Raw genomic sequence first — 25742 nt, forward strand, 5'->3', positions numbered from 1 at the left:
TTGGAATCGCTGGCGGTGGTTGGACTCGCAATCCAAAGGTCGTCAGTTCAAACACTGGGGTGGAAGGTTCCTTGGATTAGAAAGAGGTTTGGGTGCTCTCCCCATTCAAGCCTTCGGACTCCTAGGTTCGAGCAGAAACTTGCAATAGAGACCACAAAAGACCCGGGGGTCGTTAATGTGGATGGTTTGATTTGATTTTGACATTTTGTAGCGATTCAGAATCATTTCATTACTAAAACAACCTCCCTTACCAAAATCCACATTAAAACCCTTTCCACTGAATTAAATGCAGCGTATTCCGGAAGTGAATCGTTTTTCCGACCCAGGGTTGACACTGCAAACTTGACAGCCCACTCTGATCCTAAAAGCTGCATTGCAGTGCCTACCCAGTTTTTACTTGATTGTGATCGGGATCGAGTACACACAAACGTAGAGTCAACTTTAAACCCCACTTTTTCCGTTGCCAGCTGCAGCTGATGCCTGCCCCAGACCGGGGGCATAACTATATATTGCAGAACGCGCGCGCGGATATGATCCAAAAAATGGTGCCCAATTTAAATAAATACCGAGTACGTGACACTTTTCCGAGGGTGGTGGAATTTTGGGGTGGAAAAGGGAGCGTTTGAATGAATAATCCTACTGAAACAACCGAAACTTCCCGGAGCCAGCTGTGGAGCTAAATTATGGTTTTATGATTTACTTGGTTTCGGAGGGTGCATGGTATTCGCTGACTGGCTTGGTCGGGTTTGGAGCTGTTCTATTCCAACTGTTTCAGGATTCAGCTTTTTTTTTGTTGCTGAGAAAAATACCGTCATGGAGGATACTTTCTGTACAGTCACACACGCACACATGCACACACCTAGAGAACGAACAAAACTGCGGTGATTTACTGTCTCATTGTTGTTGTTGTTGTTGATGTTGTTTTAGTATAATACACAAGCTCTTACTAGTTAAATATGTGTCCTTCTTTTTGTTATCAATAAGGTAAATATCTCGCTAATTTCATTAGTCACTAAATTCAATCACCTTCGATTTCAACTACTGCCTGGCACTGACTGCACTAGTGCTACGATCGCATCCACTTAAACATTCACGAATATATAGAGTTTTTGCTTCCAACTCGCTTTCCTGTTGAATTTACACAAGTTAAAGTATATCAGTGATATTCCTAGGCTTGATAGAGTAAATAATAGTTTTTTTTTAAGTTGGAGACAGTTCTCTGGAAAGCGCAATGGATAAAATTTACCTTTTCAATAAAAAAACGTAGACTGTAGAAAAAAATAAAATGGCTGTAAATTGAAAATAGCCACTCAAGATATATTGCGTTAAACATTGAAGAATCTCAAAAAAAAAAAACAAAAAGTAACACTTATTCTGAGCAATCAAAAGATTCAAACTAATGTTTTCAGAAATTTAAAAAAAAAACAGATTTGTCAAATCGATGTTCTTGTGCTCTGTTGTTCTATTTATATAGAAAACCCAGCAAGCATAGCATAAGAAAGCATACGGGCATCGCAAGCGGAGCATTAAATAAGAAGAAATTCGCCTATGGATTCGCCTAATTTTCATCCAATCTGCTATTATTCCACATTTACTCACTCGATTTGAAATCAAACCATCTGAACAAAAAATCCTAAAATTGCTCGCATTTCCGTAAACAATCATCAATTTCATTTGTTTTAGTTGAATTCGAAGGGTCTTTAAAGCCCTTTGTGCCATACACATCCGAGATTGGATTGACTTTTTATCATAGTTTTAGCAAAACCCGTTAAAAGTGAATATTTCTTAATTCCAGATCCTGATCCAGAAAATCTGGCAACCCTGTCTAAAGTTATGACCACTTAAGTGATATTTATGTACCTTTTGAAAACCGGATCTCACATCGTTGAATATGTGTTCGAAAGACCTTCCAAATGAGTTCAGAATGTTGAAGATCTGGCAACACTTTCTCAAGCTTTGAACCCTTTCGAGTGGCATGTACTGACATGTTACTTAGATAAGCCGAACTTTACATGAACTAAGTTGGATGCATGTGAAAAACAAGTTTTCTGCGTACTTGATTTTCAAAAAACCTGATTTTTTTGGTAATGAGGAAAGCACCAACCGCATAGTTGGAACAAGTCTTTTTTTTTTTTAAATTGTGTTAATGATTGTCCATTCTTGAAAATATTTTTTTCGAAAAGTTCTGAAAATTTACAATAAAATTGCCTAAGAGACCTGATTGTCCAATTTTCAATGTTGAAAATTGAATCAATTGAGAAATTCTATTAACAATTTGAAAAAAAGGAAAATTTGAAATCAAGACTAACAATCCAAAAAAGGCTAAACATTACACCCATTTAAAATGTTAGTCTTGTTACCAAAATATTTTTTTCCAAAATACACGTGAAATTTCACAAATGTTTCATTTTGTAACATTGAAAATTTTACTATTGGAAAGAAAATTTGAGAATGTTTGCATGAGACTTTAAAAACATAATTTTTCTTGTTTTTGCCTTCCTCACCTTACTGAGGAAAGGCTATAAAATCACTCGAAAACTGAACTTCTCAATTAGACCTCCTAGACCCACCTTCATGTATACCTATCGACTCAGAATCGAATTCTGAGCAAATGTCTGTGTGTGTGTGTGTGTGTGTGTGTGTAGGGATGTGGGTCTGTGCACCAAAAAATATGCATTCGATTATCTCAGCACTGGCTTAACCGATTTGGACCGTTTTGGTCTCATTCGATTCGTCTTGGGGTCCCATAAGTCCCTATTGAAAATTATGAAGTTTAGTAAAGTACTTCAAAAGTTATGCTAAAAAAACGATTTTGACTAAAGTCCGGAAGATTGTAAAAAGGGTGGTTTTTGTAAGAAACCCCAGCATGTTATACATTTTTAGAAAGGTATTTAAAAGACCTTTCCAACGCAACCAATACATTGAAGATCTGACAACCCTATCAAAAGTTATTAGCAATTAAGTGTTATTTATGCACTTTTTGGAAGCCGGATCTCAGATATCACGATGAAAACGTTGTCCGGGTCTATCATGCAACCCGTCGTTGAACAGGTAATCAAAAGACCTTTCCAACGCGTCCAAAACATTGAAGATCTGACAACCCTATCAAAAGTTATAAGCACTTAAGAGTTATTTATACACTTTTTGGAGGCTAGTTCTCAGATATTTAGATGAAAACGTATTCCAAATATATCATGCGACCTATCTTTGGATAGGTAATTTAAAGACCTTCCCACGAGCGTGTCTATTTTGGATAGCATTACCCTTTGAATGAGAGGAAGGCACCAACCACCTAAGGGTGGATTAAGTAACGTTTTTTATCTTTAATTTGCTGTATTTCAGCAACCAGAGGTCCAATATTCAACGTCTCTTATTTGTCAAAAAAGAAAAAAATATTTTCTGCAATGGGCAATCATAGACACTGTTTAAAAAATCGAAAAATGGAAAACACCATTTTCCCAAAATCATTACTTGGCGGCAAAATTTTTCTCAATATTTCCCTATTGAACAATTCTCTACCGAAATCGGAAATTGATTTTATTTGTATTTTTTTGTATTACACCCTTACAAGTCTCCATACAATTTTGGCAGCTGTCCATATAAAAATGGTATGAAAATATTCCAAAATCTTTATGGAATTTTCTGATTTATTTGGTGTCTTAGGCAAAAATGTAGGTATTGATGGACTATGCAGAAAAAATGGTTACACAGAAAAAATTCTGATTTTTTAACGATTTTTTTTTCCACAAAAACTAAATTTCCCAAAATCCTTTTTTATTTTTGAGATTTTTTTATATGTTTTAGGGAACTTATATTTCAAAAGGGCATTCAATATTCCGCTCTTCTGAAATGTTAGTGTAGATTAAAAAAATTAAAATATTGTTTGCGAAAAGATCGGAAAATTTCACGAATGTTTCATTTTTAACATTGAAAATCGGACCATTAGTTGCTGAGATATCTGCTTCAGAAAATTTAGGGTAATTGGGTGAGACTTAGGAAACTTCAATTTTCCTGTTTGTTTATCTTTATGCCGATGTGTATCAAAAACTAGAAGTCAAATCTTCAATGTCTCTTGGACAATTTTATAAAAAAAATTCTGTACTTAAAACAAAATATTTTCAGAAATGGTCACTAGTTGAAAATATCGATAAACTGCAAATATTTTGCATAAATCAAACTATAGGTGGCTAAATCTTTAAAACGAGGAACTTTATCAATAAAATTTAATGTACTTTTCGATTGCAAATTCAATTTTACATAAAAAAAATTAGATCAAAAAATATTATTTCTTCAAAAAATCATAACTCGTCCCCACAACATATCAAAAAATCAAAAAAAAAAAAAAATTTGGGAAATTGAGTATTTTTGAAAAAAAAAGTTAATAAATGATCAGAAATATATTTTTCTTGCACCTATTTTTCCTGAATTGACATCATCAATACCTAAAACTTTACCGGAGACACCAAATTGATAAGAAATATCTTTAAAAGTTACAGATTTTCGAACATTTGCGTACCATTTTTGGTATGAACAGCTGCTAAAATTGTGTGGAGACTTGTATGGGTGAACCAATGACACAAAATGGCTTCTTTGGCCATAGGAAAGGCCTCGACAAAGTTTGCGCCAAATAAAAAAACAAAAAATAAAAGTGGTCGAATTCGACCGATTGCTCAAATATCATTTTTTTCTGATAAATATTTGGCGTGAAAAAGGTTTATCTTGAAAATGATGAAAAATTACCATTTGGATATACCGTCATCTGAGGCGAATTTTGACAGTTTTTTTTGCACCTTATTTTGAAATTTTTGACTGGTTTCGGTTAAAAGAAAACTAGAGCAAAAATTGTACATTTTCATTATCATCACTAATTTGCTGATTAAAACAAATAAATATATAAAACTGCGTTTTCACAGAGAACTGCCCTCGCGATTGACGAGCTTACAGCAAGATATAGTTGTGTGTTAAAGTCCCACCTGTCAGTGGATAATATTGGTTCGTTTTATAAGCATTTATAATTTATTTGTATGCATTTTAAACTGTTTGTGTGTCCGACTACCCTGCCTATATATTCACAAGAAAACTCACAAATGATAAATTGCCACGCTGTCACTCAAGCTGCTCTCGGTCTGATAGTCGCCGAAAGTGACGAGAGTGTCATGCCACGCGTGACAATTTGCGGAATGAAAACGTAAATCAACAGATTCTATCTTTTTGTTTTGTTTTGTTTCGCGCTGCTGCGGGGGATTACCTGCGTTTATGTTGAAACGTTGGAAATTAAATGTCCTATTTCGCGCCTATCAGTGTTGACGCAGCGCCCGGTGAGCTGGGATTGTAGATTTGATTTGATTTGTTGTCCTTGGATGTTGTTGGTTTTTGAAGGACGTTTTATTTTGGGAAGATGTGGGATTCTGAAATTATAAAGATAGAACTTTCAATTTTATTTAAAATCTTTTTTTTTCTAATTACATAGGTTTGAAAATATAATACGAAAAAATAATCGAATGGCAACCAGCCTAACTTAAGATCCCTCAACAAATCTCATTAACCAAGAATCACTAAACCAAGTCCCATCGGCATCTGTTCTGTGGAATTGTCACAGCAGGTGGCACTTCCAACCCCTCCCCATTCCTAACAGGCTCAATAATTGCCTCTTCAACTCAACTCTGCCTGCTGGAACTGGGACTGCCTGTCAATCACAATGAGCCGCCACAGAACACCAGGCGTCTCCACCCGGGCAATCTGACGAACAATCGAGACTCTGAGGCCTTATTTGAATAAATGGTAATTTCGATTAAACCGATTGAGGAATTATTGAGAGTTATTTCCAGTCGATGCACGCAGGCAAATCTGCGGGGCAGGACACTTGATGAGGTAACAATTGAATTTTGAGCAATAATTGGATGGAATCGAAATTTAATTTCAGTCGACAATGCATTCATCTTTTGTTGAAGGGATTGTTGACCCGTTTGTTTAATATTCTTTAATCATAATTAAAATATTGATATTTTGTCAAAGCTGTTCCAAACAAATTTCAATTGAGTACAAAATTGACTTATTGATGAGGAGCGGCCGTGGCTGACTGGTTACGGTGCTCGCTTTGTAAGCGAATGGTCCTGGGTTCGATTCCCATCTGCTCCCAACGAGAAAGTATTGGAATTATAAATATTGAAACTCTGAACATGAACGAAAAATCAAAACTCGCTCGAGTCGGGGTTCGATCCCCCGTCCTTTGGATTGGTAAGCAAAAATGCTAACCACTAGGCCATCACGGCTTGGTGAGCTATGAATGGAATTAGGAATACTGTTACTATCAACTATATACGCGCTGGGTCCTTGTCCATTTGACAAGGGTTCGGAAGTTCTAAATAACGTTTGAACCCGATTGGTGCAAACGTTCTTCAGGGCGGGGCTTGTCGATAAAGCTGAAGTACCTCGCGCTCGGCTAGCCAGCGTAGAAATGGGTCACCGAAGCTCGGCAGAGCTAACACCTTCCAAATGCCTATGCGAGTTATTTGCATGTATAGAGTGTAGATCTAAAAAATACATGGAAACAACTCAATTTGTAAGAAGTGACCGCGTGGTCCCGTTTGGTTGGTTGCACACACACACACACACACAGTACAAAATTGACTTATTGATTTATCACCAAGTTAACTTCACTTGGAAAACCAAGTAAACAAGAGCTATTCATGCTAATTGGCCGGAAAAGTAGCGCAAAGAATTGTGAATACAAATTTACAATTTTGTGATTAAAATTGCATCAAGTAAACAAAATGGTGCTAGGGGCTGCTGCATTGGTGGTGAGGGTTGCATCCATAATTACCGCTCAGCAATCAATTTTGCCAATTAGGGCTAGCCACACAATTGAATTGAGCTCGTGGGGCTTTAAATTTCAAGCCAATTTCATGGCGGTGAATGTTGAAGGCACTGTTTGGTGACAAAAAGGAAATTACATTTTGTTACTTGTTGTTTTTGTCATATGTTGAAGGTGAATATTATCAACAGTATTCGCAATTTAAGATAAACGATTCCTGCAAAGACTTATGAATTGATCTCATTTGAAAGATTCTCCAAATCTCTGAGTTGCAAATGTAACATCCTCGAACAGAACTGTTAAATTTTAATAATAACTAGGGTTAGTGAAATTTCACGATTTTGCGGACAGCGTGAAATCCGCGCAATTTGGCTTTTTCCGTGAAATTTCATGTTTGTGTGAAAATATAACGATTTTTCTCAAAATAATTTATTAACCTCAAAAAGGAATAAAAATAATCTTAAGAACTACTGTAGAATTAAGTGAGTGAATACCTTGGTATTCACTAACATTTTGAACTTTGAAATTTTTCAATTTTCTCAAATTTTTTTTTTAAATTACAACTTAATAAATATTTCATTCAGAAAGACTATATAATTACATTTTATTATTATTCAATTAAAAAGCTTGAATATTTATGTAATAGAATGGCTCGAGATGGTCGATTTTTCAGAACACATTTTTTCTGTTGCTTTTAGGCCCCTCAACATCTCCCCAAAATTTGGGAGTGATTGGTTGCGTCCACACTTTGCGCATTGCATTTCAATTTTGTATGGGAATTAGTATGGAAAAACCCACTTTTTACATTTTGATTTTTATTATTTTAATTTTCCACTAAATTAATCAAACTAACACAATAGCGTAAAAATTGAGAAAATTCTCTAAAACTTTCCCCAAGAAAGCATTGTGCTATCTTGCTCCTGTCAAAATATACAGCGTGCCAAAATCTGGTCTAAAACGTGATTTCCGAGCAAAAAAAACAAGTTTTAGACCAGTTTTTAGCACGCTGTATCTTTTGACAGGAGCAAGATAGCACAATGCTTTCTTCGGGAAAGTTTTTGAGAATTTTCTCAATTTTTACGCTATTGTGTTAGTTTGAAAAATTTAGTGGAAAATAAAAATGATAAAAAGTAAAAATTAAAAAGAGGGTTTTTCCATACTAATTCCCATACAAAATTAAAATGCAATGTGCAAAGTGTGGACGCAACAAATCGCTCCCAAAATTTTAGGGGGTTGTTTTGAGGCCCAAAAGGCATAAAAAACTTTTTTCTGGTTTGATTTGATCTTTTTTTATTTTTTCATATAACGACAAGCCAGTCCAATATGTATGTCAAGTTGATATGAACCATTTGAAGAAATGTTCAGATTTTTGAGTTTTTTTAGAAACTTTCTAAATTTAGTAACATTTTCATTCGCAGTATTAAAAATTTAACTGCTATTTCATTTGAAAGGTATAGTTTTGAAAGAAATTAAAAGAATCAAGCTTTGTTTTATTCAACATAAAATGAAGAGTATTTTTTATCTTTTGAATCACATTTTAAAAACATATCAAATTTGTTTGGGCCTGTTCAATTTTAACGATATTTGTGTAATTGGGTGGATGATTCCCGTGAAAGTTACAATTTTTTTTTGTTTTCTTTTCTCATTTAGAATATAAAAAAAAAGATTTTGTTAAAAATTATATTATTTTTGCAAATTGATTCTTAATTAAGTTTTTTTAAAGTGAGCTAAAACCCTTAAAAAAAAATATTTAATTGGCTAAATGTCGCAGAAAATTAAATTTATTTGACTCATTTTGACTGGACAAAATGATTAAATCTTGCTTTGATATGAAATTTAATAAAATGTTAAATGATATAACAGAAGCAAATTAGCAAACATATTTTAGCTTTATTAGTCGAATATTAAAAGAGCAGTTCAGTACATGAGAATACGCGTGCCCTACATTTTGTTTCAAAATATATATAGAGCGCATCCATAAACCATGAGGTTTTTTTTTTGGAAAATTTTTGTATACGTCGCTTCAAATTTAGTAACGATTTTTTAGTTTATTGGAGAAAAATATGTAATGAAGCATTAAAAGTAGTTTCTAAGATTCATTTTCCGTGAAATTCGCGTGAAATTTGGTGTTTTGAAATTGAGGACCCCGTGAAATTTGCAGTTTTTGAGCGTGAAAAATCACTAAGCCAAATAATAACTCATTTCAGTCATGAAAATTTATAAACTATTCTAATTTTTTTTTTAATCTGAAATACTTAACCTCCAATTTTTTTTCCTGAGATTTTGAGAAATATTTAAAAAAAATTATAAGGAAGGATTTTCTCCAGAACCTAAGTAGAATTTTGCATCATCTTTTTGAATGACAATCAATTGCAACATAAGTAAAACTTTTCTATAAAAGTGTTGAAAAGTAGCACTTTTCAGCACACAAATGGATGCCGAAATTGAAGTTTATGCAACTCGTCGTACTTATCCAACTCGGAAAACCTCAAAGGAGAAATGTCCAAGAAAAATGAAGTGAAATGAAGTGAAGTGAAGTGAAGTGAAGTGAAGTGAAGTGAAGTGAAGTGAAGTGAAGTGAAGTGAAGTGAAGTGAAGTGAAGTGAAGTGAAGTGAAGTGAAGTGAAGTGAAGTGAAGTGAAGTGAAGTGAAGTGAAGTGAAGTGAAGTGAAGTGAAGTGAAGTGAAGTGAAGTGAAGTGAAGTGAAGTGAAGTGAAGTGAAGTGAAGTGAAGTGAAGTGAAGTGAAGTGAAGTGAAGTGAAGTGAAGTGAAGTGAAGTGAAGTGAAGTGAAGTGAAGTGAAGTGAAGTGAAGTGAAGTGAAGTGAAGTGAAGTGAAGTGAAGTGAAGTGAAGTGAAGTGAAGTGAAGTGAAGTGAAGTGAAGTGAAGTGAAGTGAAGTGAAGTGAAGTGAAGTGAAGTGAAGTGAAGTGAAGTGAAGTGAAGTGAAGTGAAGTGAAGTGAAGTGAAGTGAAGTGAAGTGAAGTGAAGTGAAGTGAAGTGAAGTGAAGTGAAGTGAAGTGAAGTGAAGTGAAGTGAAGTGAAGTGAGTAAGACTACATTGTAAAAAACAATGAGTAGAAAAAATTTAGGCTTTAACACATTTTGATTTTTAAGACCACATAACCAAAAAAGATGAAATTTCTGGGAAAGAAATATTTTACTGAAAGTTGGAAAATTCTTGACAGTTACATTTTTGCTTTATAGATGACCATAATTTGACAGGGCTTAAAGCAAAGCCTTTCAAGGAAAAAACATGTAGATGAGTTTCCTCGTTAAATTTAAATGAGAACCACTCTGGACCCCGGTATCCATATTCTGTATTCTGTTCTAAAGCTACTTGATACCACTCTAATAAATATTTATTTCTACACCCTCGTCTCTAGTAGTAGCTGGACCTTGTACACTTGGTTGTTTCCAAATTCCTGCCGGCAATGTTCTCCAAAGTATAAACACCAGGGTACCCTGTTTGTTCCGGCCCAATGTTTGTTGAAATCAACCACTTCTGGAACCCCTCGAAGAGAGAATGTGCACCACAAAAGACTCAATTTATTTTCCGATTTTTATCCTTTTGAAGCATGTTGTATGCAAATTGCCAGTTGTTTCAAGACCCTTACGTTCATTTCGTTCGAAAAAAATGAAAAAGAACATTTGATGGTGATTGATGGTTTGTTCAAAAAGCCAGGCGTCTCCATCAAACTCCAAATTTATGCATCGATTCTGCGTTGTGCAAATTGGTCGATCCAATCTCGACTCAACTCAACAAAAGAACCATTCTTCGTCGCTGGATTCTTAAGCTCCCCCTGACAAGCCATCATAACCTAAAATTGACTACCAAAGAGGAGCTTCTGCTAGGTGAGCTGCCTGTTGCTTCACAACCCCAATATCTGGCCAGAAAGTCAGGGCGCTCTTGTTCGGTGTGGAAACAGGACAAAGGATCGGCTAATGGGGCAGGACAGCGGAGGGAGTGGCAGAGTCCGTAATATAAACACTCGAGAGCGAATGCCTATTTGCTTTGAGGATAATTTAATTTTCACTCCACTTGCCACCGTGGATCGTTCACTGGAAGCTGGAGAATGGTGGCTGCTGCTGTTTCTGCTTCTAGTTGTTGGATCAGGAAGAATGATTTAACCCTCAACTTGCCAATACATTTTTTTATACTGTTAAGTAAATTTTGCAGCTATCTATTCAATTTTAAAAGAATTCTTTGAATTTAAAACAATCTCTTAATTTTAATTTCTTTAAAAAGAGTTTTAATTTAAAAACGTCAAAGGTTAACGAGAAAAGGTTGAATGATTAAATCACTCAGTCACAAGCTATGTTAGCGCAACGCTAATGAATTGGTTTGCCGTGTGTGTTGGTGTGTGTTAATCTATTGTGAAATGTAAACTTCGTACATATTCCAAGAGCACCCAGAAGTACGATGAATTTGACCGACTGTGAGAGTTCCAAGAGCACACAATTGCATCTAAGCGAACAAACTAATTAATTCATGACAATATAATGATGGTTGTTGTATGCATTTGACTGAAAGTATTCACGACATTCATTGCAAGGAATAATCTTGATAATGTACAGATTAGGGTGGTCCAAATCTGGGCTTTCTCCAATCGCTTGACGTTTGTATGGAAAAAATCGTCAAAATGTATGGAGAGAAGCAACTGCGTCAGTTTTTTACCTGTGTTGTTTTCCCCGTTTTCCTCATTTTCCCTTTTTTGCGCGCGGCGCGTCGAAAAATACGGATTTTATTTTCAAAACGTTACTTAATCCACCTTTAGGTGGTTGGTGCCTTCCTCTCATATGTATAGTAATTTCGTCTAAAATTAAATTAAATCCGATTTAAAACAAAACTGCAGACTTTTTGTCAAGAAAACACAGACATCATTTGTAGAAAATGACAAAATTGTCAAAAATTGGTCGTCTTGCCCCACCTTCCCCTGTGTATTAAATTTTCTTCGAAAAAGTTTTCGACCAAAAACCCACTGAGAATTTTGGCTCGAGCCTCGACACGATTCAGGCTCGATCTCGAGCCAGATCGACTCGAACCTCGAGCCAAAATTCTCAGTGGGAAAATCACTACCCTGTTTGACAGATCTTTTTGTTTTGCTTTTTTTGTTTTGACATCGTCTTCGTGTGATGTGGAGCTGTTTTTTTTCCTTCTGTGCGATTTCAGCAGCTGGTCATGTGAATTTTCTAGGGTTAACCGAAGCGAAACCTCTCGTCCATGATGACTTCGGATTAGGACGAAATCAAGCGGCTCGCTTCCGACTTCTAGAATGCTCAGCTGACGACCAGCTTCCAAAGGTAGGTTCTTGCGATTTTTGCTGGAAGATGTGATGTCTTTTACTTTCCATTTCTTCTCAGACAGGTTGTCGGAATTGCGTCGCAGTGGTCATGAGAAGGGCCTGCTGGAGGTGATTTACACGATCGATGGCAAGGTGCGGGACGAGATGTTTGTGCGGGGAGGCCGCATTAATCTGGTCGATTTGGCCAATGTTCAGTGAAGAGTTGGCGGAGCAAAGATGATTATTGCGAACAAGATTGTTGTTCCCTGGGTGGCGGAGGATGTGCAGCTGCTGGAACACCACGATGGACATGAATGTGGCGGAGCTGCGATGGGGTAAAGAAGGAAGAGGAAAAGGGAAGGACATTCGAGTAGGAAAATGAATAAAAATGCAAAGTGTTTAAATATACAAGTAAATGTTTGGAAATTTATATCGTTTGTTTTATTGACACCGAAGATTCTTCGAAAAATTGTCGTCCCGTTGCCAAATTATGGTGTGCTCGGTTAGATGGCAATTTCGGCCCAACGAGGAAATAAAAGGAAACTTGAGAATGTCTTTTGATTACGCACCCAAGGATAGGTTGCATGATTGACCCGGACCTAATCTTTATCAAAATATCTGAGATCCAGCTTCAGAAAGGTGTATAATTAACACTTAAGTGCTCATAACTTTTCATGGGGTTATCAGATCTTTAAGATTTTGATTCATTAGAAAGGTCTTTCAATTATCCAACTAACGATGGGTCGCAAAATAAACCCGGCCAACATCGAAATATTGGAGATCCGGCCTCTAAAATATGAACATAACTTTTAATAGGGTTATTAGATCTTCAATCTTTTGGGCTTGTTGGAAAGGTCTTTTGATTACCTATCCAACGATAGGTCGCATGATAGATCCGGACAACTTTTTCATCAAGATATTTGAGATCCGGCCTCTAAATTGTGTACAAATGACACTTAAGTGCTCATAACTTTTGATAGGGTTATCAGATCTTCAATGTTTTGGGCTCATTAGAAAGGTCTTTCAAATACCTTTCTAATGTATGATCAGACGGGTTTTCTACAAAAACCACCCTTTTAACAATCTTTCAAACTTTAGCGAGAATCGTTTTTTTAGCATAACTTTTGAAATACTTCATAATACAGTGGACTCTCTCGTTGTCGATATTGAAGGGACCGCCGAGGGCGGGAATTATCAAATTATAGAACGGAAAATCAAAGCAATCTATTTGAAGGGACTGAAAAACTTATTGACAGCTGGAGCAATATTGATATCAAGAAGATCGACAGCCAGAGAGTCCACTGTAGTTAATATAGGTCTTGTGGGACCCTAAGACGGATCGAATGAGACCAGAACGGCCCAAATCGGTTCAGCCAGTCCGGAGATAATCGAGTTCATTTTTTTTTTCGGTGCACGGACTTACATCCAGACACACGCACAGACATTTGCTCAGAATTTGATTCTGAGTCGATAGGTATACGTGAAGGTAGGTCTACGAGGTCGAATTAAGAAGTTCATTTTTAGAGTGATTTTATACCCTCTCCTCAGTAAGGTGAGGAAGGCAAAAATCATATTTCGGAATCCTGTTAATGAACTCCTCCCATTTTTTAGTATGTAATGTAAAAATGTCCGGGGAATTCGATAAACATATTTCCAGGTATAGGTTCTTTGGTCCAGACACCGTCAAAACGGCATTTTAAAGTTTCATACGCCCTTTTTATATGTTAGGCTAGATTTTTGAAACTTCTTACTATTTTTCTTTGAAAGGTCAACTCATCACCTTTCATTTACATATAAGACAATTGAAATCGATTGAAATGGCAAGGAGTTATGAAAGTGGTTTTTGCGAAAATCGACGAAAATGGCCATTTTTCAGACCACCCTAAAACGGCGTAGGTCACCCTAATGGCCAAACAAACAAATACTATTCTAATTATTTAGGCCAGGGAACCCCCGAAAAAATTTGAGCCCGATCCGAGCACTTTTGTTTTTTTCCATGCTGTTTTCGTGGGGAATTGCTGTATAATTGAAATGATATCTTCTTGAACAAAACATTCCGGAAACATACATGTTTTCCATCTAAAGTATAAAAAATGCTTTAATTTCGCTTCAATATTCCGTAACTCAACAGCAAAATAGTGAGATAATTGGTGTTTATTTGATATTTGCTTTGCTATTGAAATTTACAACAAACGTGAAGGTTTGTATCGAGTTGCTAGAAATTTGTAATTTTAGAAAGGAGTGAAAAACTCACACTCAAAAACACTCAATTTTGTAATTTACAAAAGTTGTCCAAATGATGAATCGATTTAGATATTTTATTGCCTTCCCGGATAAACAATTACAATGTAATTTCTATAGATCCCAGATCATAAAATTACACCTTGAACAAAATTTCATTTTCTTAAAAATAAAAACCATTTAATTATTGAGAAGTTTTCTATGATTTCGCATATTTTTTTCCTAATTTTTTGATTTGGAAGAAACTTTGTTCATGCTAGCCAAAAACAATTTTGCATAATTAGTTTTTCCAGACAATTTTTAGGGCTGGTCATACAAAATGAGTACATGTAAATGTATTAAATATTATATCTTGAGAAGGAATTGAATTGTTGTCTACAACAAAGTTTTAGGTTATTAGGACTTTTAAAGTCGATATGATGTATACGCCATTGAGGTGATTTTGCTGTAGACACGATTTTCTGTTTTTGTTCATTTTTTCATTTAAAATTACTAATTTAAGGTCTGCTCTGTAGAAACAGTTAAAAAGTACAATTAAAATGTGGCCGCTACAAAATTTCTTGTTTTTTCCAATTCTCTACGATTTTAAACCACAAACATCATTTGGCCGAAAAAATAGCAATAAAAAATCACTACTTTTCTTTCCCAATGATGTAGGGGAAATTCTCGTATGTTTGGCAGGTTAAGCACTCGCTCCTAACTCCATCCAATTTACTGATTTTCACTATTTAAACAACTAATTTTGCAAAACTTTTGATAGAAACTTGCTTGCTCACTTCCTATTGAGCTATTTATCACTCAATTTCAGTTGAAAACGCTTTTAATTAGCTTTAATTGAATGTCAAAGTTCTGACCTGCCAACATTAGAGGCCGCTGGAATTAGATGCTGTTCCCCTATGTATACATTGCTCGATCGAAGCAGGCTTTATTTTTTGTGCCAGCTATTTTGCCAACTGAGCGGATACCTTAATGCATTGTCCACGTGGATACTTTAAGGAGGGGGGGGGGGGGAGGGTATTAAGCAGGGATGCCAGATACACAGATTTGTCTGTGTTTCACAGACATTTGAGCTCGTGTTAGACATTTTTTGAGGTGCACAGACTTTTCAAAAACTTCATTAAATTGTTATTTTGTAAAGATATCAATCGAAACTTATTTCGTTAGTCTTCAAATGCTTAAAAACACATTTTTTGATAGATTTCTATGACTGTAAATTGATTTATTTGAATTTTAGACAAAGACACAGACATACACAGACTTTTTCACAGACATTTTAAAAAATCATATGGCATCCCTGGTATTAAGGGAGCGTTATTTTTTCACGTAACGCGGTTGGTGGGGAGGGGGGGGGGTCGGAGGCCGTGTTACGCTTCATACAAAATTTTTAAAATTTGTATGGAAATTTTGTTACGAGGGGGGAGGGGGTCTAAAAATCCGATTTTTTGCGTTACGTAATAAAAGAACGCTCCCTTAGCGATTGTCTACGCTCCATAAACACATTTTTTGCATGAACAATTGTCCGCAAGGGAGGTGGGTGAGTCTCGAATTATCAAAAAAGTGTCTGCGTGGATGTGGATAAGGTGTCATCCATTAAGTACGTCACATTAAAATCTGCCAAAATTTACTCCACCCCCCTTTGTCACGATTTTCCTATGCTTTTAACACGCAATGTCACGCTTGCTCAAAACCCCCCTCTTCCCTCAGATCGTGTCGTACTTTATGGATGACGCCTAATGGACGTCCCCTTAAGAATTAAATCGAAATAATGTAATAAAATATTGCCCAGTCTTTGGTCCCAAAACCTCAAATCAACATTCAAACAGTATTGAATTTGACTTCTATCAATTCTCAATGTATACATACATCATGATGAGTAAAATTGGCGTATACATCATTGTTTGTTTGCTTAATAAAATGGGCCCCAGAGCAGTTTTTTGAAAAATTCTTTCGTCAGGAGGTAGCTTTTAAGATTCTTTATCAGACTGTACAATAAAATTGAAAATGTCCAAAATGGCGTATACATTATATCGCCGTAAAACAGCAGTTTAGGCATAGATTTTCGATTTCTTTTGGTTTTTTTTTTTTGCATTTAAAAAATACTTTGCAAAAAAAGGCTATCTGATTTTTTTAATAGCTGAGAAAATTTCCTTCAATTTTTTCTCTCGTACTTTGAAAATCGTACAATTAGTTTCTGAGCCGAACCTTTCAAAAAATAAAGATTGATTTTGATGTTTTTGAATATATTTTATGAAAAAAATCACATTTTTTTTCAAAAGTTTTATTTTTTTACATTGGAAATTGGACAAATAGTTTCTGAGATATCGTCAATTGAAAATTACAGGCTTATTAGGTGACACTCAGAAAACATCATTTTCATCATTATTCATTCTTTGTGAGGCTTATCTCAGAAACTTATCGGCCGATTTTCAAAGATTCTGCGATAAAATTGTGAAAAAAATTCGAAGCTTATTTTTAAAATGCAACAAAAAGCGAAAAGAAAATTTTAAATTTATACTTTAAAATACTTGTACTTACTACGGTACATTTTATCATTAAAATTGTAAAGTACATTTCAAATAAAAACCGAAATTTTTAAAAGTAAAATAAAACACTTGTACTTTTTCCAAATGCCTATTTTTATTCTGAAAATCCTAATCATAACCTACAGCTTTGCCGAAGACACCAAATCGATCAGCAAACCCCATATCAAGACACAGAATTTCATACAATAGGGGGTGTGGGGTCTGAAATTTTTGTAAAAAGTGTCAAAGTAGTTCTGCTTTGTTAAATAGTGCCCATGAGTAACCATTACCGATAGTATTTTTTCGAAAAGTTTTGAAAAATTAATATAGGAAATATTGAAGATTGGATCTTTGGTTGCTGATACACAGCGAACCAAAGAAAAACAAAATTTTAGTTTTTCTTTTTTTGATAAAATTTTCTGAACATTTTGTTTCATATTTATTTTGGAGTCGAGACTGAAATTTGAAATGAGCGGACCTTTTGAAATTTCAGCCTCGATCTCAAAATAAAAAAAAAAAACATGAAAAGATCTGAAAATATCTAACAAAAATTTTAAAACTTAAATTATTCAAAGTATTTTTTTTTCGGAAAGATCAGAAAATTAAAAAAAAAGATTGTTGAAAGGACGCAAGATACCCCAAACCATTTAACACTAATTAACATTTTTCTTTAAAGCATAACAAAACAATATTTCTTTTCATTTTAGAGGACTTTGAGATACACAATCATGAGCATTTTTGAAACAGAAAATCGGTTAAGTTTGCAAATCGTTCTTTTTTTATTTTTTTCCTTGTGTTCAGGAGGACATTTTGAGCAACTTTTTTTCTACGAAGAACTTTACTTTTCTTGTACAGTATGGCCCATAAAAAAGCGACATGTGCGTTTTTTTCACAGAAAAATGGTTCCATTCTAAAATGTATTTAACAAACTGTTTTTTTTTGTATCATGGTGTTAGTTTAATATGTTTTGAAGATATTTTCATGACAATTTTTTGCAGTTCGCCAAAACTGGGTATTGGCGGGTTACAATCATGAATGTATTTTTGGTACAAAATTTACCTTTATTTCATACCTTATATCTAAAAAACGGAACAGTTTAAAATATCCAACCCTGTGCCAAAAGCATCGTTAGAAGTCCCTCTTGAATACGCCCAGTCGGATAAGTTTACAAATTTTTGATTAAATTAGTCATTTTAGAGAAACATGCCATTTGGGTTATCATCTTAAGTGATTCCGTCAAAATAAACTAATAACTTAAAACCAATGTCAATGGCTCTAAAGGGTGCCCAACGTCTCTATACTGTTAAAAGTCATATCAGGGCATCTGTCAATAGCCATCATTTGTTGCAATATTTTTCTTCCTTCAATCATTGCAGGCTCCAAAAATTTCTAAAAATTGAATCATTTTCAGAATCAAGATATTTTCAAAAAGTTCACTGTTTTAGTATAACTGGTTAAAAGAATGCGTGAAATTCAGTGTAATTAATTGTTACAACTCTAAGAAACAGTATCCGTGAAGGCTGTTTACTTTTTAATCTATACAAAAAATCACAGGTAGTTCTTCAGAAAGATCAACTCAGAAAAATCATTTCTCCTTAATGTGGCCTGGGCTGGAAGCAAATAAGATAATTTTAAGTTTAAATGTGCTGTGACATTTTTTATAGCTAAAGAAAAGGTTTTGAATGCATTATTGGTTTGTTTGGAACCTATTTAACATGTACACATGCTACATACATCATAAATAGTCAAAACAGGCCTGATTTCCACTTAATAACAATGTCGCATTTTTTTATGGGTATTCATTTTTCCTTGTTTCATTTCTATTATTTTAAGGGTGCACAGCAACTAAGGAAGTTGATGTCTTCTTATTCCAAAATTGTCAAACTTACGGACCCAATCCTGCAATAACGGAATTGGAAAATTAATCAAACTTTGTTGTAAATTACTTTGTGGACAGTAGTTTAGGGGATGAATAACAAAATATGTCGATAGTACCCGTAGTTTTGAAGATACTAAAAAGTCTGTAACAAATATCTGGGTGCAAAAGCTCTGGCTGATGTGCACCGTTAATTTGCATTTATCTTGTTATTTTTTTTTCTGATAGTATTTTTCTTACTCTACCACCTTCTTTCATAACCTTTTGCCTATGTATTTTTTTCATGTTTTTACAGTAACTTTTTTCAGTTTTTTGCTTGTTTTTCACATTTTCTACTACAGAACGATACTATATCATTTAAATTATAAAAAAAAAAATGCTTAGAGGCATAGTACACTATAAAAAATACTGCATACCTAATTTCACATAATATAGAAGAAATTATAGTAAGAAGCCAAAGTTGACCCCAGAAAAAATGACATTTTCTATAACGTTGGCAAAGACACATAAAAAAATTATAACTTCCAAAAAGAATTTTTTTTATTTCTTGACATATCAAAAAAATCATTTTTCGTTACAATTCGCGTGTCACGTGTCACCAAAGATGAGTTACACCACGAGCTCAAACATCATCATCTCTGTCGGCTTCACGTAAATCTTTTTTGTACCCCCGCGGCGGTGTAAAAAGATGACAAATTTCCACCATTCGATTACAACCTGGGAAAACACCCTCTTCAAACTTTTCTTTTACTTTTCATTTTCCAGAAGGCCACGGCCAGTGGAGCTGTGTGACAGCTAAATCAATAAACTTTCAATTTCCGTTTACGCAGTAAAAGTCGAGGGACGTGGGCCCACAGCAGGGAGGGGATGACTATGCTTAGTTTTACTTTAGTTACTGATGAGTATTTCATTTAACTTTTAAAAAGTAATTCCTTTTTTTTATGCTTGCAAAAAATGTTAAATTTGTTTAAAATTGTTGGATTTTTTAAAGTTTCTTAAAACGTCACAGCACATTTTCCCATTTCATTTTTCGTTTCGCTTAAATCTAATTTTCTCGAGACTTCTCCGTATACAGAATCGGGCCTTTGAACGCCAAGTCCGTATCGTGTTCTGTGGTGTGGGTGTGATTTCTAAATCAGTGCCCCCCGGGAGATTTTACTTGTGTTTTTCTTTTGAGCTCTTACATAAAAGACTCCCTAAAGGAGAGGCAGTGGGAAAAGTGGAAATTGATATTGGTTTGCTGAGGGAAGGTTCTGCTGATCCAAAAGTTGGCATGATGCCACCTTTTGACTGACTTTCGGGGAGTGCGATCTATTGAGGGATCTTTCCTTCCTGCCTGCCAGTGACAACCTGTAAACGATGGCTTTGAGGAGAGGTCAAATTGCCTATTTATTTTCTGGGGGGAACTTTGGTGAGAGTAGGGTCAGTTGTTTGATTTTTTTTTTCAATTTCCGAATTTTGAGAGTTATAAATTCTGAAAAGACTTTTGAGGTTTTGTTCTAATCAACAAAAGTGAGAAATTTGGATTAAAAATTGAGATCATAGCTTCTTTAAAGTGTTTTTTCAAACTTATTGAACCTTCTTTTTTGCTGCTTAAAACCATTAAAGATGTTTGCTTTTCCCTTACTTCAAATAATTTATTCAAAGTGATGCTACCAAATTATCGATAATTACATTAAATGATCGTTATCTTCAAAGAAGTGTCATTTAATGCTCAAACATTAGCAGACAAAAAACACACTCTTAGCATTCATCGAACAAATCCCGTCTTTCTTTTCATCCCATCAATGAAAGCTTGCGCAATCGAATTTAGAGCAATTTGTACGCAAGAAAGCACTTACAGCAGAAGCAACTCAGCAGCAGCATCACGAGCGATCACTTTCAATTTCCAGTTCAATGAGCAATTTACGCACCGTTTTTCCACCACCCAGCGGCAGTTTTTCCACCCACCACTGTCTCACGCAGGAGACATTTACACGAACGTGGAGGCTGCCGCCACGACTCGATATGATTTGATTGCACGTCTTGCCACGCAGAAAATTTCCACAGCCTCAAAGTCATCTGTCAACCTCGGGGGAACGGAGGAGAATATTCTGAATTTTTTTTAATTTCCGATAAAATCTCTTGGTTAAGTAATGTATTATTTTTTTTCATTTTTTTTTCATTTTTTTTTAATATTCGAAACCTGTATAATCTGTATTAAAGGAATTTTCTTATAGGTAAATAGACACCAGGCAAAGTTGCAGAAGACTATTCAGAAAAAATGGCACAAAGAAAAAATGCTTTCTTTTAATTTTTTTTTCACAGAAAATCGATTTCCCAAAATAGTTTTTTTTATATTTTTTTGATAAGTTGTAGGGGACAAAAACCTGCAACTGTCGAGCCTTATATAAATACTACAATCATTTTGCCACCAAATTAGAAGTATTTTAAATGGCGTTTTTAGGAAAAAAAATAAATCTAACCCAAAATATTTAAATGACCTCAGTTCTTAATGTAAAAACACATTTGAAATCTAAAAATACTCTACATAAATCTTGATAAAGGGCACCGTTTTCGAGATATGACCACTTAAAGTTTGATTTTAACAACAAATAAGAAAATTAAAGTTTACAAAGTCAAAGAGCTTATTAACATTCCAACGCCCAAGGCTCCAAAAAAGTTGGAACGGTAACTTCAACTCAATGGTTCTCGGGCACAATTCAACCAATCAAGATAATTCTTCTTTCCAGTGATTTGTTAGGATGGCTAAATGATTCTAGAACTTTGCAGAACTTAATTTGATCAAATTTGTAATTTTTGCGATCAAAAACATCGTTCCAAACTTTTTTTTTCGCGTCTTTTTTTGAGTTTTTTACAACACAAATTTACCGAATTAATAAGTTTGACAGGATGCAACAAGGCAAGACCATTTGAAATCCATCGGGTTGAAATGATTTTTTTTGCTGATTGTAAAAACCTGTTATAATCTGAATTAACAGATATCTCGTGAAAATACTCAGAACCAAATTATTCGAAAAAGACAACTTTAAGTTTCGTGAACTTTAAAACGTTTAACAACAAAAAAGAAAAAAAAAATCACCAGGAACTCATGAGCTGTAATTACCACTCAGTTCTATCTATTTAAGTCCCACATTCCAAATTAACACTGGAACGCCCAACGCATGTCCAACTTAAACGGACGCCCAAGCCTCCCAAAAAAGGTGGAACAGTAACTTCAACTCGCTGGTTCTCGGGCATTACTCAACCAATCGGGACGATTCTTGTTTCCAGTGATTTGAAAAAAATGATCAAATTAAGTTCTGCAAAGTTCTAGAATCATCTAGACATCCTAACAAATCACTGGAAAGAATAATCATCTTGATTGGTTGAGTTATGCCCGAGACTATTGAGTTGAAATTACCGTTAAAACTTTTTTTTGAGCCTTGGGCGTTGAAATGTTAATCTAAATAATTCCTTAAAATTTTGGTTATACCTTGAGGTAATATCGGCCAAGTGTACAGATTTTTACTCAGCAAAAGTTGATAGTCTAAGTTATAAGTTGGGACCTTTGGGTGATTTAGTTATCCCCCAAAAACCACTCAGTTCACTTTTTTTTGAGCCTTGGGCGTTGAAATGTTAATCTAAATAATTCCTTAAAATTTTGGTTATACCTTGAGGTAATATCGGCCAAGTGTACAGATTTTTACTCAGCAAAAGTTGATAGTCTAAGTTATAAGTTGGGACCTTTGGGTGATTTAGTTATCCCCCAAAAACCACTCAGTTCACTTTTTTTTGAGCCTTGGGCGTTGAAATGTTAATCTAAATAATTCCTTAAAATTTTGGTTATACCTTGAGGTAATATCGGCCAAGTGTACAGATTTTTACTCAGCAAAAGTTGATAGTCTAAGTTATAAGTTGGGACCTTTGGGTGATTTAGTTATCCCCCAAAAACCACTCAGTTCACTTTTTTTTGAGCCTTGGGCGTTGAAATGTTAATCTAAATAATTCCTTAAAATTTTGGTTATACCTTGAGGTAATATCGGCCAAGTGTACAGATTTTTACTCAGCAAAAGTTGATAGTCTAAGTTATAAGTTGGGACCTTTGGGTGATTTAGTTATCCCCCAAAAACCACTCAGTTCAGATTTTTAAAACCTTGAAAACCTTGCATCTAGGAGAAATTTGCTGAACTTTCTGAAATCGATAAAATCAATAATATAAATTGAAGATAAACAACTCCAAAAGGGGTAATTCTCCGCCAACTCACCCAGCATTTGCCCCGACCCCTCTTCGATTTGCGTGAAACTTTGTCCTAAGGGGTAACTTTTGTCCCTGATCACGAATCCGAGGTCCGTTTTTTGATATCTCGTGACGGAGGGGCGGTACGACTCCTTCCATTTTTGAACATGCGAAAAAAGAGTTGTTTTTCAATAATTTGTAGCCTTTTGGTAGAGAATTACCCAAAGGCCATATTTCACATCTTTAACCCTTTTTAAATCCGAGTATCCATAAAGTATGTCACGCTCTAGGAGGGGAGGGGGGGTCTGAGCAAGTGTGACATTGCGTGTTATGAGTATAGGAAAAGCGTGACAAAGGGGGGGAGGGGGGGGGGGGTAAATTTTGGCTGATTTTAGCGTGACGTACTTTATGGATATAGCCTTTTGAAAATATTGTTATCAGAAAGATCAGAAAACGTTAAGCTAGTAACATTTCGTCGCTTGTGTGCTATCTTGTGACATGTCCTATCTTTTTACAGCAGACGTGTCACAAAATAGCACACAAGTGACAAGTGACACAAGTCAGTAACCAAAGGTCCAAAGGTTTGCTAACCCTCTACGACCCAAATTTTTTTTCGTAAATTTTTATTTTTTCCGTGTTCAGGAGGTCATTTTGAGCAACTTTTGTTCTACGAAAAACTTCACTTCTTTTGTTTTATGTTTTTCTTGTTTTATTTTTTGTATTTTAATTTTCATTTATCTTGTTTAGTTCATGTTTGTTTTTGGTAGTATTTGGCCTATTCTAACACCTCATATGATTACATTTCGCCTATCTAATTTTTCATGTTTAAACAGTCACTTTTTCAATTTTTTTACTTGATTTACACATTTTCTGCTATAGAATGGTAACATTATCATTTAAAATGTTGAAAAATGCATAGAGGCATAGACTGGTGCACTACAAAAATTACTGCATACTTATTTTTACTTAGATATAGGAAATTTTAGTAAAAAACACAGCCCCTAACAAAATGACATTTTTAAAAACATTGGCAAAGTCACATAAAACAAGTAAAACTTCCAACCCTAAAATTTTCAAAAATTTTAAAGATCAAAAATTGGTTGAAAAATTGATTTTTGTCGATTTTTCAGATCGAAGCCCGTCTAAAGGTGGGGTTAGGTTGTAGAGGGTTAAATTGCTTGGACAAATTTTCTATGATGTTTCCTGAACCTTACGAACAAAAATATTTTCGATCATGAGCAACCATGGTAACTATTGAAATAAACAACAATAAAAAAGATTTTTTGTGGATTTATGTAATTTTATGTAATTCATTATAACTAACGTCAAGTGCTTTTCAAATCCAAATCATTAGATTGATGATTAGGTTTCCAAGAACCTTTTTTGATGATAAATGAAGATAATTTATATTTATGAATTTAAAATTATCAAAATAGAAAGCAATGCAACATTGAAATGATACCTCTTTTAGGTGAACATTAGGGTGACAAGAAAAATGTTTTTTTTTTTTGAATATCTTAAGAGATACTCGGAAACGGAATCGACGTAACACCTTATAATGTGTCCCTCTTAAGCCTTGCGGTTTCCTCAACGGATCCACAGGCGTGTATCGTTCTTTTTGCGACAAGACTCCGCCTCTCGGGTCTCCTATGTGTGAAGGTATGGCACGGGTAGAGGACACCGAATACCAATATTTACACTTAGAAATGTTTGCGTCCGCCTCGGGATTCGAACCGGCGACCTATGGATTGTGAGTCCAGTGCGCGGTCCGATTGATTCACACAGGCAGAGATGCTCACTGGCTCGATTTCTCAGGTTAACATAAGTAACTGTGCCAATTTTGAGCCAAATCGGTTAAGGTGGTCGCTTTTTATCACTAAAGTTTGCATGGGAAAATTGCCTAAAATGTATAGGGAAAAGCTAAAATTTCAAAAATTCCACCAAAAGGTGGTTTTCAAGTAATATTTCATGACAAACAACTTTGTCGAAGGCGATTGCTGGATATTCCCGAGATCGTTTTTTTTTATTGACATCCTAATGAACAAACAGCAGTTTTAAATTATATGGATAGCGAGCTCCATTTTTCGATATCTCCTGACTGTGGGGTCGTACATATATTTGATGGCGTACTCAAAATTTAAAAAAAAAACTTATTTTTCGCACGAAAAAAAAATTACAAAAATAGTTTAAAAAATTCTGCTAATTTTCGTTATTCGATTTTTAAAAAAAATGGGAGTTGTCATTTTATTAGAAATTTAATGTACTTTTCAAATCTGCAATAACCTGAAATAATATTTTTTTCTTTCAGATCAAAAAATTTCATTTTAATATTTCGTGTTTTTTTAAACATTGCTATGTTCTTTTTTTTTGAGTGTAAAAATATTGCATAAAGTTGTAAAGCAGACGATTACAAAAATTTTAATATATAAACATAAAGGGTTTACTTGTAAGTTATCGCGATTTTCAAAAAAAAAAGGTTTTGAAATTGTTACTTTTTTAGATTTTCTTTGTTTTGTCTCAATTTTTTTTTCGTGAAGTCGTGATAAGGAACCTTATTTTGTTGGGTTGAGACCACTGCGACCATGACTTTGATCTATTGCGGCATACCCATTTTATTATCGCAGACTTCAGGATGACACGTTACCATTTAAGATAGCGATCATTGGCTGACGTTGCGGTATGCCCCATTCAGGTATGATTTCTAAAATGAAGTCAACCACCTTACTGGGGTTTTCTTGCCAGATCTCTTTAGGGCTTAAAATAGGCCTGTTAAGAACCTTCATAAGGCA

The 25742-nt window shown here is 34.8% G+C and overlaps 2 protein-coding genes across 2 annotated transcripts in view; both read right to left on the minus strand.

Moving 5' to 3' along the window:
- Positions 1 to 5301, minus strand: part of LOC120415743 (EGFR adapter protein-like) — a 235085-nt gene extending 229784 nt beyond the window's left edge. Inside the window, exon 1 of the mRNA XM_039577347.2 lies at positions 5249 to 5301. The gene's annotated coding sequence lies outside the window, so the exon portion shown is untranslated. The remainder of the gene's footprint in view (positions 1 to 5248) is intronic.
- An 88-nt stretch (positions 5302 to 5389) lies between these two features.
- LOC120415738 (uncharacterized) overlaps positions 5390 to 25742 on the minus strand; it is a 197020-nt gene continuing 176667 nt past the window's right edge. Inside the window, exon 8 of the mRNA XM_052710239.1 lies at positions 5390 to 5408. The gene's annotated coding sequence lies outside the window, so the exon portion shown is untranslated. The remainder of the gene's footprint in view (positions 5409 to 25742) is intronic.

This window comes from Culex pipiens, chromosome 3 (genome assembly GCF_016801865.2).
Source record: "Culex pipiens pallens isolate TS chromosome 3, TS_CPP_V2, whole genome shotgun sequence".
In the NCBI taxonomy this organism is placed as follows: domain Eukaryota; kingdom Metazoa; phylum Arthropoda; class Insecta; order Diptera; family Culicidae; genus Culex; species Culex pipiens.